This window comes from Erpetoichthys calabaricus, chromosome 7, assembly GCF_900747795.2.
Source record: "Erpetoichthys calabaricus chromosome 7, fErpCal1.3, whole genome shotgun sequence".
Classification (NCBI taxonomy): Eukaryota; Metazoa; Chordata; class Cladistia; order Polypteriformes; family Polypteridae; genus Erpetoichthys; species Erpetoichthys calabaricus.
The window spans coordinates 49,035,855-49,052,055 of NC_041400.2; the positions used below are offsets into that span (position 1 = coordinate 49,035,855).

Sequence of the window (16,201 nt, forward strand, 5' to 3'; positions counted from 1 at the left end):
GTAAAATAAACCATATTTACTATAATCCACCTTAATAAGAGGATAAGTGACTGTGTATGTGTCTGCGTCCGTCCAGTTGCAATGTCTCTGTCATTCCAAAAGATTGTGTATCACAAACATTTTAGTAATAAGCTGCATTGTATTTGTCATTCCAATAGATGGAGCATCACAAATATCAATCCCATGCTTTTATGAATCCTATAAAAGTAGGAAAAAGTGACATATGATAGAGACATAGACATTGCATGGTGCCCTGCAAACATTAATGCTGAGGTCTATGTTGATTACTTAGATTTTAACCCATCTTATACAGGTAGCACAGCTAGTCATGATATAACAGTATTTGCTATTAATGTATAATAATAGAATATATAATATATATAGACTTGTATCTTGTTTTAAATGAAGACTGTGAACATTTATTTACTTCCAAAATTACGTTACACTGGAATTTTTGTTTACCTCACTAGACTTCTGCTAAAATCTATGTTTAATTCTGAACTTTGCAATGACTAATTATTTTTTGACATCTAGTAAGTTCATTGTAGGCCTCTCTCAGCCATAATGGGAGAAGATCATAACTGATAATAATCTTATATATAAACGTCTACATGTGGAAGTGTGTGTGTCTGTCTGTCCGGCCTGGAAGTGCAAGGCTACAGCATGAAGCTGAAAGAGCCGGCAAGGTGGCCCCAAGTTAACAAGTTGGAGACAAACTCACTTAGCCACTAATACACAAGTGAGACAAGCACATCGGCAAAACGAAACCTCAGAGGAGAGAGAAACTTGCTTACCCACTGATAGACAAGGGGGTTGAGCACGTGCGGAAAACAAAACTGCAGACTCTGAATTTGAATTTTTTTTCTGACGATTTCTAGGAGCCCAGGCTTACATAGCTAATATAATATAATATAATATAATATAATATAATATAATATAATATAATATAATATAATATAATATAATATAATATAATCCTCTTTAATAAAACCCCTGTGTGCGTCCAGTGTCCATGTGTGTGTGTCTTCTGGTGAAGTGCGCATGTGCGGGGCACGGTGCAATGCTTCAAAGGCCGCCTGACGCGTCACACAAGACAGAGAGGGCGGGACCAATAAAATATTGCGCGGCAGATCCAATCAGATTTCGATAAATGAGGTAAGACCTAAAACATAAAACACGAAAAATCCAATTGGGTACTGAGACGCAGAGACCTGCTTCGTCATTGTTGTGCAAGTGTTCACTCTGAGAATGTCAGATTTGCGATTAAGAAGCTTGACCCGGTAAAGTGTAAAGTGTCAGTCGTTGAAGGGATTTTCCTAAATATACGAATTTTCATTATATTACAATATGATGACTTTTAAAACTAGATTTATTTTCACGCACATTACATCAGTTGCTGGGGAGAATCTGCTGATTGCCCACCGTTGTGACAGAAAATTAAACGCATATTACGGACAGCAAAGCCAGTATTACTGTCAGAGAAAATTACAGGCATTTTACGGGAAAAATTTAATGAGGTAAAAGGTCCCTTGCCATTTAATATAGACTGTTTCTACTAATGTTTATGGACAACTGTTCTAGCGCCCGTTATTGTAACGGGCTTAATGTCTAGTATAATATAATATAATATAATATAATATAATATAATATAATATAATATAATATAATATAATATAATATAATATAATTGTATCTTGTTTTAAATAAAAATTGTGAATATTTATTTGTATAAACGTTACACTGGAGTTTTTGTCTACCTCACTAGAGTTCAGCTTAGATCTATGCTTAGTTCTGTACTTTACAATGAATAATTATTTTTTTGCCATCTATTAGTTCATTGTAGGCCTCTCTCAGCCACAATGGGAGAAGATCACAACTGATAGTGAAAGAGCTGCCAGTCTGTCACAGGAGATACTGATACACACACACACACACACGCACACACACACGCACACACACACTCTGGGCCAATTTAGAGACAACATTTTACTTATCCTGCATGTCTTTGGGGTGTGAATGTTAATTTAGGTACTGTATTTGGAGAAAACCTCCAGGAACATAGGGATTGTGCATAAACTTCATTCAGACACTGGTTGGACTGAAAATTGAACCCCGGCCCCTGGAGCCTGGAAGCTACAGCCAATGTGAACTCCTGCTTCCTTAATTTGTTGTTTTGATGCCAATAATAATTATAAAAGATTAGCAGGCCAAATGGTATTGTGAGCTTTTTGTTTGTGAATGGCAGTAGGTCCTTCTTAGTTGTCAGTTTAGTCAATAACCATTGGAGCAAAACCACTTCTGAAAGGCTGATGATAACACCACTGTGTGGGTGGGTGGTGGCACTTAAAGCAATTTTATGAGTGGGGAGCGGGGAGAGTCATTGTACAGGAGAAATTGACTATTGAGTGCTCTTTCCTGCTGTAATTATTAACCTAGAGTGAAACTATATAATTTGCCTTGTTGCAGGTCTATGCCAAGTACTTTAACCAAAAATGCATGTTGTTTTAATGCTTTTGAAGCACAAAAATCAGCATTTCAAAGAGAGGTAAAGCATTCATAAACAGAAAACAAAAACAGTAAAAAAACATGATTTATTATAATGGGTGATCTTTTAATCCTTAATGAAGCAGTCAATTTAGGCAGATAAAATTCATTTTGGTAAGTGTGGCCATATTTGACTGTTTGGTGAATAGACGTTGTTCATAATTCATATGCAAGAGCATTATACCTGTGCTTAGCTAGACCTGGGGACTTGGAGGTGTTAATGCTTAGCAGTGACTACTTGAATGGTAGTTTTATTTCATTAAAATACAATTGACTGATCAGGGCTATTTCTAATCATTTTGGGTCCCTAAGTGGTATATCTGTTTTGGGGTCCTCCACCTTTCTTCGCCCCTACACATTGTGATGTACAAAGCTTGCTAATTACTGGAAATGTCCTTGTGATTGATTGTAGCATAAAGGACACTAATGCCTCCTATGTAAAGGAAAGCAATGAGAGCTGGAGCTGTGTCATCAACTCAAGATGTTTTATGTTATTCAAGTCAACATTCCAAATTGTGATCCCTTTAGGTTAAAGAATATCATACACTGTTGCATAAACAAGGTTGGGAATGGAGTTTGGCAGACACAGCCTGTATCACTACAGCAGGTTAAATAGTATAAGATAATGCTGTCAAACCCACATACTCCAGTTCTACAAGGCCTTGGAGTGAGGTAGCAAAACAAGAACACACTTTGGATTGCATTGCAAGACCAGCAGCCAAACTCATATGGGGCTAATTTGGAATCATACATTAACCTAACACTCACTTGTAGGTGTTGTGGTTGTAACCACTGCACTCTATAAATATATGGCACTCATGGTAGCATGTGGAAGGTCTCAGTCATAGGAGCATGTACGATGATGTCAGGTGGCATACTGCTCATGTACTTGAACTTCCAAGGTTGTCAACACTAACACCGCAGAATACCAGTCTGTACAAATGCAATCAAGAAGAGTTTTACTATTCCTACTCATCTGTGGGTGAGTGAGTATTTATGCCTGTGGCTTCTTTTCTTGAGAGATCTCCATGTACGGTAGGTTTGTTTGGGAGGCTTCATCATCTGCAGCTTTTTACTTATATTATAAACACTCACTTCTTCATTCTGGAGATCTCCACCATGCTTTACTATGCTCATTTTTTTTGACTGTTTAAAAATAATGTTGCAAATGATACAGGTCCAGTATGAATGTGTACAGATATCTAAATGAATGTGCCCTGCATGCACAAAATGAACAAAAACAGATTTGTCAGAAAGATGTGCCCTAATAGACCACCATGAATGCCAACAGCATCCTGAATGCTGCTTTTCTTAATACTATTGTCTTTGTAGGATGTCTGGGAATTTGTTAGCTCATGATGGAAAGCTAGAGAGGCAAAAGGTAGCTGTTCCTTTGAGTGCTGTATCTGTATGTTGAAACATGTGGACGCGAGTGGGAGCGTGAGATTTGGATGGTTTTGATAACTTAAAGTGGTTTAACAATTTGAGAATATGGGGAAGGAGTAGGGAAGGGGTGGTGGGGCTGGCGTTTGATTGCTTATGTCAATGCCTGACTGTAAGACTTTCTCACTCTACTCACTAGAGATGTGCCATTTCCATCAGAAAACACATAGCAGTTTTTTTATTAGGGCTTTATTAGGTGCCATATTCTTATTAAAGTTCACCGCCTTCTTCTTTCCTTTGGCAAGCTGAATTGGTACACTCATCCATTTTGATTTTCAATGCAGAGATACGACAAAGGTCAAATAAACAGTGAAGTAAAATTAGTTGGTAAGTGTAAATGTCAGACCATTCCAATTCAAATTTTCAAACATAGGTCACTTTCAAGTTGTAAAAACCTTTATTCGATTTAGTGCCACGTATAAAACTGGCCTAATTGAAATCTGAAAAGTTTTGATTTCATATGTTGTTGTGATATTCACAATTCTCCAAAAAAAATGTCAGAACTGAGCAAGTATGTGAACATAGGCAAAGTCAGGGTGTCTCCAAGCACATCTCACTTTCAGGTTCCTGCTGTTGCTGTGTCTTCTTTCCTCTTTACATCATTTCTTAACAACACTGTATAGTAGAAAGATGAATTGGATGTATTATATCTAGTAGAGTGTCTGATAAGAATACCTAGTCTTTGAATTTTACAGAAGCATGTCGACATAGACATTTATAGTCAGAGAGCTTGGTAGTAGCTGGGGTTCAGAGAATTAATTTTCACATGACTGCAACAAAATAGAAGTGATGTACTTGTATTCAGGGTTGTGACCAGCAACACTACAATAATTGATTACTAATGCCATCATGTTGGTTAATGGTTTGAGGAAAGACTACCAATGTAAACATATTTAATTTTTTTTCAAAGGTTTATTGGGAAGAACACAGATTTTGTTTCTTACTTAGTAAACTCAACAGCTATACAGAGGTCACCAGATTGCAGTGCTGCACTAGTAAATTCCTCGTACACATGACATTCAAGCAGCACTTTTAATGCTGTTTGGTAGTTTAGAATTCTGACAGATAGATAGATAGATAGATAGATAGATAGATAGATAGATAGATAGATAGATAGATAGATAGATAGATAGATAGATAGATAGATAGATAGATAGATAGATAGATAGATAGATAGATAGATAGATAGATAGATAGATAGATAGATAGATAGATTTTAACAAAAGCTCAATAAATAAATATTAAATTATGACAAACAACAAATCCCCTCTTAAATACACACCAGAATGACTAAGAAGAATCAAAATTAAAAGGAAAGAAAACTTCTGACTTGGCTAAAGAGAAAAAGAACAGTTACGGTGAAGCATTATGTAGGCGTATTGTTGTTGCTATAATGAAGACCCAGTAGCGTTTCTTGACGCACTTCTTCTGAATAATTTATTGGCTGAAAGTCTTCAGTGTTGGTGTGTCAGAGAGATGAAGTGCAGCATTGTTCATAATGACACTCAGTTTTGTTTTAATTGTCTTCTCTGATACTACCTTCAGGGGTCTGGAGTGTATTCTATACCTGAGCCTGCCCTTTTTAATTTGGTGGTTGATTGAGTGGGCCTCTCTTGAAGTAATGTTACTAGCCCAGCACACCACAGCATAGAAAATCTCACTGGCCATCACAGAGTTGTAGAAGATGTGAAGAATTTTGCTACCCACATTGAAGGAGTGCAGTCTCCAAAGAAAAAAGAGTATATTGTCCTCTTATTTAGTCCCTACAGTTATGTTTGTGAGGCTCATGGATATGGATGTGAACAACACTGGAGTATCAGAAGGAACAGTCCTGTCTTCTTTACTCTTCACTCTGTACAGCTAAGACTATAAATATAACACCAGGCCATGTCATTTGCCGAAATTTTCAAATGATTCTGCGTTAATGGGGTGTATTAATAGGGGGACAGAATGTAGGAGTCAGGTGGAGAACTTTGTTTCTTGATGCAAAGAGAATTGTGTGCAACTTAACATCAGCTAAACCAAGGAAGTGGTTGCTGACTTTATCTCCTTCATTCACCAAAGACCCTCTATGTCTAGTCACTATTCTGGGAGTGGATGAGGAGGTGTACTGTTTTAAAAGCAGAGATTTTCCAGATGAAAATATGCTGCTGTTTTGGCATTCACAAATTCATATGGCAATGAAATAATTACGTTAGAATTTTTAGGTATTGGCTATAAGCAGTATTTATTTTTCAGTTAATAGACATAAACTCTGAGTGAATACATTTAGTACTTACACATAGTAAGATAAATGTTGTAGTCCATGATGATCATATCATTGTCTAGAAACCCTGCACTGAAATCTACCAGGATTTACCCAGGAAGGAAATCCCTCCCAAGTCACTCTGCATGCTCTATTGTACTTATATATTTTTTGTAAAATGAAAGTGTGAAGGTTTTAAGCTTTGTAATTTTTATTCTGCATCAAACCACACTATTGTTCATACATTAAAAATAGTTAAGTAACAAAATATTAGAATAGATAGATAGATAGATAGATAGATAGATAGATAGATAGATAGATAGATAGATAGATAGATAGATAGATAGATAGATAGATAGATAGATAGATAGATAGATAGATAGATAGATAGATAGATCTTTTTATGTCTCCCATTTTGTCTTTTTACAGAAGCTCTTTAAATAGATAACTACATAAATAGATAGATTATGGTCTGAATGCACACCGGAATGACTAAAAAGGAAGGCTTTTTAAAAAGAAAGGAAAGAAAACATCTGACTTGGCAGTCCTAGTCACAGTGAGGCATCATGCAGTTATTTTGCCCCAGTAGTGTTTCTTGACATATTTCTGCTGAATAATTTGCTCGTTGAAAGTCCTCAGTTGTTAGTGTGTCATGGAGAGGATGTGCATCTTTGTTCATAATGGCATTCAGTTTTGTTTTAATTCTCTCCTTTGCTATTTCTTTCAGGGGGTCTAGAGGGTGTCCCATAACTGAGCCTGGCCTTTAAATTTGCCTCATGATTCGGTGGACCTCTCTTCGAGGGATATTACCAGCCCAGCACACTGGCCATCATGAAGCTGTAGAATATGTGAAGGATGTCACTTCTCACATTAAAGGAACTCAGTCTCCTTCTAAGGAAAAAGAGCCTGCTCTGCCCTTTCTCATATAGTTCCTTTGTGTTCTGAGACCAGTCCAACATATCATCGATGTGGACCTCCAAGTACTGTACTTGTAGGAGTGCACTATCTCTGCATCCACTTGTGAAAAGTTATCCGTGGCGTCAGGCAAGTTTAAATAATAATTGTGTGCAGGGCTGCAATCTGGTGTGCATGAGTGTGTTAATTGGGGTTCTTGGCCGATCACACTGCATATACATGCTTAGGCGGGCAGATCAGTTGGGTGCCTCAATTGTGCCTTTGATGTAGTGGCTTGCAACACCTGTACCCAATTAGAGACGATAGTTAAAGAAAGGTCTGCGTTGAAGGAAGGGGTAAAAACTAAGTAAATAGATTGGCCAAAGAAGGAAAAGAAAAAGACAAAGGGTGGAAGACTGAGAGGAGAGAATGGAGGCTAAAAGGACAGAACAAGAGAGGGATGAAGGAGAGAGAAATAGTGAGAGTGCCCATTCTGAAACAAGTGAGAGGCATGGGGCTGCGTGAATTGGAGGCTGTGGAAGGGGCGCTCCTACTGAGGGCTTTCCTTGGTGTACTAGTGCCCTGAAACGCTGTGTCACCCACAGACACCAAGGCACTGAGGGGGACGTTTGTGGCTCGACATGGATGCAGAAGGCATGGAGACGGGGACCTGAGTCAGAAAATGGTGGTTTACTGCACTCATCGGCGTGCATCTCCTTGTATGAGTGTCTGAATAGGATAAGGGGAGGAGATGTCTGGTTTAGAGAGAAGCGTTATCTTTATGTCTTTATCATAGTCTTTATGAATGGTCTCTGAATTTTAACCTCATTGTTTTTAGTGGATTATTTATTGGAACTGTTTTAATCTTCACCTTCACTGTTGTTTTTATGGATTATGTATGTATTTATTGAAGACTGAAGCACTGCACAGTGAAATACTGGTTTTTGGAATTGTTTTTAATAAAAGCACTGAACACTTTAACATCTACCTCTTGCTGTAAGTGTGTGTCCTCATTTGCCTGGCTCATCAGGGCCTATGACTATCAATGGTTACAGGTTTAAGAGACTCCCTAATAGAATACACCACTCTTAGAATAGTGACTGTTTGGTTCACCAAAAGTCAATAACCAGTTCCTTGGTTTTGCTGATGTTAAAATGCGGACAGTTCTTTCTGCACCAAGAAACAAAGTTCTCCACCTGACTCCTCTCCTCTGTCTCATCCCCTTTATCAATACACCCTTTAAGTGCAAAGTCATTTCAGAATTCCTTCAGGTGACATGACCTGCTGTTACATTTATAGTTGGAGGTGTACTGAGTGAAGAAAAAAGGAGACGGGACTGTTCCTTGTAGTACTCCAGTGTTGCTCACGTCTGTATCAGAAACAGTCCTTGAGTCTCACAAACTGTGGTGTACATAAGAAAAAATATACAAAAGACACACCTGGAAAAACTGTAATATCTTGTGAGTGCATAAGGAAATATCATCATCAATTTTACCTAATAAGAGTTCTGTACCTGACAATTTAAGATCCTAATGGCTGTCACAGTGCCGTGAAGTCGCACATTCCTGCCTTTTTGTCTTCACGTTTCCCACATGCCTCTTCTTTCCATTTCAAAGTTTTAATTTTCATAGACTATTACCTTTTTGTCTTCATTTTTTTTAAATATGCATTACTAAAGTAGTGTTATAATATGACAAACATACATTTCAATGAATGAAATTAACAAAATATAACATTTATTCAATAAAAAATGTAATCAATCCCATATACCCCAGAAGTAATTAAGATTTTGAATCATAAGCCACACTAAAACCCTACCCTAGACCACAGGCTTTCTAGCAACAGATGCCAGACTTCATCTGTTTCCATACCTGAACAGCATTACCGTCAATTGGCTATCTGGTCTCCTAATTGTTGATGCCAGAAAAGCTGCTGGAAGTGACATTTTGCTTCCTCCTTAAATCCCTTTGAATTCTGGTGTGTATCAATAATCGGGCTTCTATATCCAGTAAGCCAAATGCCAATTACAGAAAGGAAAGTCTGCAAGGAGCAGCATTTGAAACAAGAGATGTCTGTGGAGGCCCCTTGAGTGCTTCTTCATTTTGACTAAGATTGAAGTTAATAATGAAAGTGGATAGTAGCTGTTATGAGCATATGGAGCAATGCCAATAGAAAGTGGAACAGAGATTAGAGCAGTGATAGCTGACGGACAGTAAGAAGTGAAAAATTAAGGCATTTCATTTTTGAACTGCATGGCTATCTTTTATATAATGGTACATAAAATTTTGAAGCTTACTATTTCATTTAATAATCAAATTTATGGTATTTCAGATAGCTTAAAAATTCCTGTATATTACAGAAGGCAAGGGATTGCCAGGGGCAAGGACACCACCATAAATGATGCATTATCTGTGGGTGAGAACTCCTAAAGAGAGACATTCCTGTACTGGAAATAATGAAAGAGACTGGTACACCTTAAGACTAAATATTTAGGGCTAAGAGAGAAAGAGAGGGAGGGCGTGGAGGGTTGGTAAGATGCCACAAGACAGCCTGGCCAGTAGGTGGCACTGAGAGATCACAAGCCAAAAATGGAGGGACTTTGTTTCCAGCTTTGTTTAGATCCTGGAGGTCTTAAAGGAGCCTAGAAGACCTTCTGTCCAGTAGGTGACAGCACATGGCATCTCACCAGTAAAACTGGTACCATGTTGCCAATTAAACAAGTATGGGGTAGCTGTTTGACCCTTAATTTAGAGTTTCAATTGGTTCTGTGGCCTACAGAACCCAGGAGTTTCTATTGGGAGTTCCCTGTAGCAAAAGGTGGATATCAGTGAAGTGACTATTTGGTGTGTGATGAGAAGATGAATTGGTGTTAGCTGAAAGGTACAAAATGTGGCACACCAGTCAATTGCAGAGTTATAAAGTACATGTGAAGAACAATAAACTGGAGGGAGGTAGAGTGGCCAGGATCTGAAAAATATAGAAACACAGTGGGTGAAAACATGAAGACCTTGTGTGCAGTACTGTGGTGACCAAGTGGGCAAGCCACCTCACTTTGACAGACTGAAGCTTGAACCTGTTACATAAGGCTGTTATTTTTCTTTTCTTTTGTATGTTGTGTATCTCCTTTTGAGTCTACCTTGTTATCAGTCTGTGACCCTATTTAGTGTGCCCCACTCATAGTTTCTGACATTTCAGCCTTTGGGGTATCCGTGGTGTAGTAGCTAAGGGGATTGACAGTGGTGTAGTGATTAAGGCTTTAGGCCTCAAACCCTAAGGTTGTGGGTTCAAGTCCTGCTACTGATAGTATGTGACCATGAGCAAGGTCACTTGACCTGCCTGTGCTCCACTTGGAAAGCCAAATGAAATGTAACCAATTTCATCATAAATGTTGTAAGTCACCTTGGATAAAGGCATCAGCCAAATAAGAAAATGGTATTAGTCTATCTATCTATCTATCTAGTACAAGTGTGGTATGATGACAGTTATACAAGCTGTAGATGACACTGTAGTTTGTATTTTGTTCTCAGATCCTTAATCTCTAAGAAGCAACTACTGTAGATACACACAGATAAGCCCTCTAGGCCAGTGTTTCCAAAACTCGGTCCTGTGGCCCACTGTGGCTGAAAGTTTTTGTTCCAACCCGCTTCTGTTTTTAATTGGACTCCTGGGCTAATTAAGTGATGTGTTATTTCCCAGATTCTGTGTTTTGGTAACAATATAGAAATTAGAAAACTAAGTTTGGTAAACATATATATATATAGATATTAAAATGTACCAAGCAGTTATATGGGAATAATGTATTTATTTTTCTTTTTAATTAATTAATAATTAATAATAAATTAATATTTTCATCTTGGTTTTCATTCTACTTTTCCAGGTGTTCTAATTGTTTAATTAATCTATTATTTACTAATTAGTGAGTCTGATGCTAAAGTACTTGCAGCCTTTGATTATTCAGTGTTGTTTGCCTGGGTGTCTGCTCTGCTCATTTTAAATTGTCATTAATATGATACAATGAAGGGGAAAAACTGCACAGAGAAAGGGCAAAATATAATGAAATCAACAAAAGAGAGTTAAGCATTTAACTCTATAGCAAAAGCAGAAATATTTATAAATGTCTTATAAATGTGAAAATCATGCTGTTGTGCTTTTCTGAATGTAAAATAAAATAAACAAAATAGCTAATTAAATGAACTCAGTGTTATCAGGTGTTGTCACTGATTAGGAATCTGGTTGGAACAAAAACCTGCAGCCACAGGGGGGTCACAGGACTGAGGTTGGGAAACACTGCTGTAGGCAGACAAGACCAATCCTCACATTTTTTAATAAAATAAAACGTAGAATTTGTCAGCTGCAGATAAGCCAAATGTGAAAATTTAAAACAAAATCAGTTCTTCGAAACAAAAACTTAATTTTAAAGTAACAAGTAACTTAACGCAGTATGTATTTTATCGAAGTAAATTTCCTACCTTACTAAGAAAAAAAAAACGGATCTGTGCAACTGCATTAGAATTATTGCCTTTCTAAAACCTCTCATTATAACATGATGGACACGCATGTCGTCTGACTAGTTTGATGATAGCACGTGAGAAAGAAGTTAAGCATTTCCGTTGCATACAATCAAGTTAATGGTACTGAATAAAAGTTATAGGTATGTATTTAATCCTGCATGTGCTGGCAGATAAATTCAATCGGCCCAGTTTAGGGTCACAGGAGGCAGTGATCATGGTAGCAGGACTGGGTGTAATGTAAGAAGCAAACGTGGTACGCCGGTCCTTTGCAGGTTTCAGTTGCACAGCCAAGCAGAAAAGAGTGTGCTGCATGCAATCCAGTAAAGCAAACCTATGAATAAAGTAACAGTGTAGTTTTAATCCAGCTATTTGATATTGACAAACAGTGTGAGCTGGTGGTGCAGTGGACAGTGTTCAAACTGCAAATCTTTGGGTCTAAAATGTTGATGGATTTTATTTACTTCACACTACATGAAGGACTAAACATATTTATAAAACACAAGAAAATCATCAAATGTGGCTGTGTTTCTGGTCAGTCTGGTGAAGGTTCTTATATGCGCTTCTTATTCAGTAACAAATGCTGGCCATTGAAATGTGCAGTTTTTCACACGAAAGAAGAAAAATAATGCAAAAGTAATGTACTGTTTGTAACATTACATTTTAAAATAAGTAACTATATAACCTATGTAGTTACTTCTTTGTAAATAATGAGTAATGTAACTAAGTTACTTTTAAAAACAATATTCCCCAACACTCTTGGTACATGATGGGTTTTAATACTGCAGTAACTTGGCTATGACTACCATGCATGCGACGGCACAACTCTGGGACAGGAAAGGAAGATGACAGCACAAATAAAGACCACCTGCAGGAGCGATGGACAAGGTGTGAGCAGCCAGCATGAACAGAGGGTGTAGGCCACTTGGAGAGGGAGGAGAGAGTTGGTGGTGATCTTGAAGTAGGAGAGGGGTAGAACAATCAAGTGTGTTTTTACCAAAAAGCTGATGAGAGAAACAGAAGGATAAGTGGTGTCTTCCTGATCAGAGAAAAGGCCGAGAGTGACACCATGAGGGAGTTGGTTGGTCATATTATTTCTATTTGTTTTGTTTTGTATTCTTCTTGTTTGATGTCCATTGCTGATGATGTGGCCTGCCAGCCTATGTTACTTCCTGTAGATATTTCTGCATATTGTGTGACATTTTAAAGTTTGGTAAAGCAGAAGTGTTAGCAAATCAACCTAGAGTGCATCTGCTTTTGATCTTTGCCTGTTTAATGTCTGTTTATATTTTTGGTTCCTTTGTTTACAATGCTATTGCTTTGTGCTCCTGATGACTTTCAATGTTATATCTCCCTTAAACTGCTACTAGTAAAATAAAAAAATAAAACTTTATTTCTATAGAAAGAGCTGAAAGGTTTTGAGTATGATTGGTCTGTAGCTTAAAATGATAAAGTAAAAAATATTTTGTCCCTTGTGGTATTTGGGACATAAGCACTACAACGACCAATTGCTGAACACATGTTGTTTTCAGTCAAGAACGCAGCCTTCAGGAAAACATTTCCAGCACATTTTCACATCGGTTAGAACATGAAATTTATTATCTGTAAAATGATCTCCAATAGACTCTGCAGTTACTAGAAGTGTAATTTCTTTCTGACTCCACATTCTTTCTATTGTCTCTTGTCTTTCCCTTTTCTTTCTCTTTCTTCCACATTTTCTGTCTCTGCTCACTTTTACTTCCACTCATTGAATCTTTGTCTGCTTATCCAGGGTTGCAAGATTTCCAAAATCCCAGACTGGGACAGCCACCATTTTGAGTGACCAAAAAAAAAGATGTTAAGTATAAGGATGAAAGGTTTTACATGTTAAAATATTTTTTTTTTTTAAATTAAATTTTAGATAAAAACTTAGATATGAAATGAAAGAAATAATACTTGTCATCATAATGACTTTAAAGAAATCTTGATTTCTGCTCATTTTACTTACACAAGCTCTTAGTAGGAGTAGTAATGCTGTAACGGCTGTCACGTGTATGTGTTTGGTGTCATTGGTAGTTTGTACCTACCCCTGGTCCTGATAAGGGTGGAATGGCTGGATTTGTAATGCGGGCCAGTGGTTCATGGAGAAGGGAGCACCTGGCTCGGTGGGCCAAATAAACCGTAAGGGGATGGGCCGATCAGACTTAAAGCTGTGGCGAGAGAAAGTTAAAAAGAAGGGACGAGAGCGCCAGACCAGAAGTAGAAGCCAGACCCCAAAAAACCAAGAGGGAACGCTACACTACTCACTGGAAAAAGTCAGGTGAATCCGGGTTCATTTCAGTAAGAATCTTTTTCCTTTTCTTCTGGATGTGGTGAAGTTATTCGGGAGAGGACCTGACGGGCCAGTGTAAGGGACTGTGTATGATTAACGTTTGACATGACATGAGGTACGGCTCGGTGCATCCTTCAAAATAACGGACGGTATATGATCATGCATAACAATGGATATTTAAAGGATTCTGGTTTTCATTAATTTTTTTCTCACAGTTGTGTATTAGTGGTGTGTTTTGTTGAGTGTTTTGTCTCGTGATTAATGTGGGGGTTAGAAGCGCTGCAGCGCGGTACTCGTTTTGTACACTTTCTTATTTACTGCATAATATCAATTCTCATTTATCTCAACATTTGCTTTCACAGGTGTGCTTCTGTACTTGTGGTGGTCTAGTAGGGAAGTAGTGTTGTTCACTCTCAACCCGGTCTATTTCTTTATTTTTTTCCTCTCTATTTGCTGCCGCTCTAGGACGGCTGCGCATATTATAATCGTGTAGGCTCGGGGAGCGGTACAAAGCAATATTTTAAATGAATGCTAAAATAACATAAATATGAATATATGGTAAGCATTTTGTGCAGTTTTGTATGTAACCTCGCTTATTTTTTTTTCATTCAGAATTTAGGTACGGGTATGTTGGATATATATGTTTTATGTTTCATATAATACAACGCAATATATGTAACTACAAGCAGATATGCAAATACGACATACCAGTTAGTTGAAAAGTTTTTATCAGTATCACTTTCAATACGAAATACATATGAGCTCGAGCAGCCATGATGTACACGAGACACGTACGACAACATGAGCACACGACATATGAACACACATGATTCAAACACTCAAGATTCAAATTTTATTCATATAAGGTGGTACGCCAGGCTGTCTACAAAAGTTTAGCAAGCCTCTTTAACTAGATATTCAATATACAAATTGAATTAAGATTTTTTTTCTACTTACAATTTTTGTTCAATTGGGATTTTTAGAGGCCAAACCAAATGTAAGGCAAAAATTAAAGTAAAAAAAGCAAAGATCAGAAACCGACGATGCTGTTAGAATTTATAAGATACACACTTTTAGGGTTTATTCAACAATCTAGGATGATGCAGATACCCTGGCATCAACTTTTATAATGTTTTGTTAGCGACACAACCCTGAGCAACCTTAGAATCCGTGGCCCTAACAAAGGACGACTGCATAGGTGCCGTGGAATGGTGGCACCTGTAGAAACCAAGATGGTGTCATGGTAAAACATAAATAATTTGTGACTTTTTAAAATATGCTTCAGAGAAGGATTTTTAATGTGCTCCCTGAAACGGCCTTCTACTACTACTACTGAATAATCCTCCTGGGTGCATACATTATAGAGCTCTTGCCCCCAAGTAGTGCTTTATCACTGGCCTAAAACCACTTGAATTCTTCTTCCTCCTCCTAATCGGAAATCTGCTGTTTGCGTTCAGGTGGTACTTCTGGGTACTTCTAAGTTGGCATATGATAATTATGACACCTGTCAGACTTCATTAAACCCTAGCTTTCTGAGTTTATTTTCTAAATAATCCAAAACTTGTAAAGTAAACTTTCTTTTCTACATAATGATAACAATTTTTATACTTGTTCTGGAATGTAGAAAAAATGGATACGGTTAGGGCATGGGGTCAGTGTGTGCATTGATTTGTGTTTAGGGACACAGCATGAGGCAACACAAAACTATTTCTATATTTGAAATCCTCTTGGAATGAGAATGTGCCAGACAGCTGATTGAGCTGTTTATTCATTAGAAATGTCTGTCTCTCTGGAAGATGCTTCAGTTTTTGATTTTTTGTTGGGTTTTTTTTGCTGCTAAGTTCAGTGCTAAGTAGAGAACTGTATGAGGAGCTGTCCATAGTGCTGAAGCATTCTCCCTCTTGTACAGTATACTCTATCCAGGCGTGTCTATAATTTGGGATGTCCTGCTGCCCCATTCTTACCTTGCATTGCGTATTGTTGGAGAGGCTACAGTCTTCAACAGCCCTGAATTGGATTAAGAAGCTTAGGGAATGTTATATGTTTAAAGAATTGTTTAACGAAAAAATGAATATTTGTATGATCACTTTGATAAAGTTCTCAGTCAGTGATTGCTGCTTGTTTGTGAGATGAATATTCACAATTGTAAGCTTAATAAATTAGGTGGGTATTGAGAGTGATGTCAGGAAAGCTGTTTAGTTGGTGGCATTCTGCTAAATTGCTAATACTTGTACCATTACTCAGGATTATCAGAAG

General features: G+C 37.6%; 1 protein-coding gene across 4 annotated transcripts in view; it reads left to right on the forward strand.

Annotated features, from left to right (window-relative positions):
* mctp1a (multiple C2 domains, transmembrane 1a) overlaps positions 1–16,201 on the forward strand; it is an 890,372-nt gene that overhangs the window by 55,193 nt on the left and 818,978 nt on the right. The window lies entirely within an intron of this gene.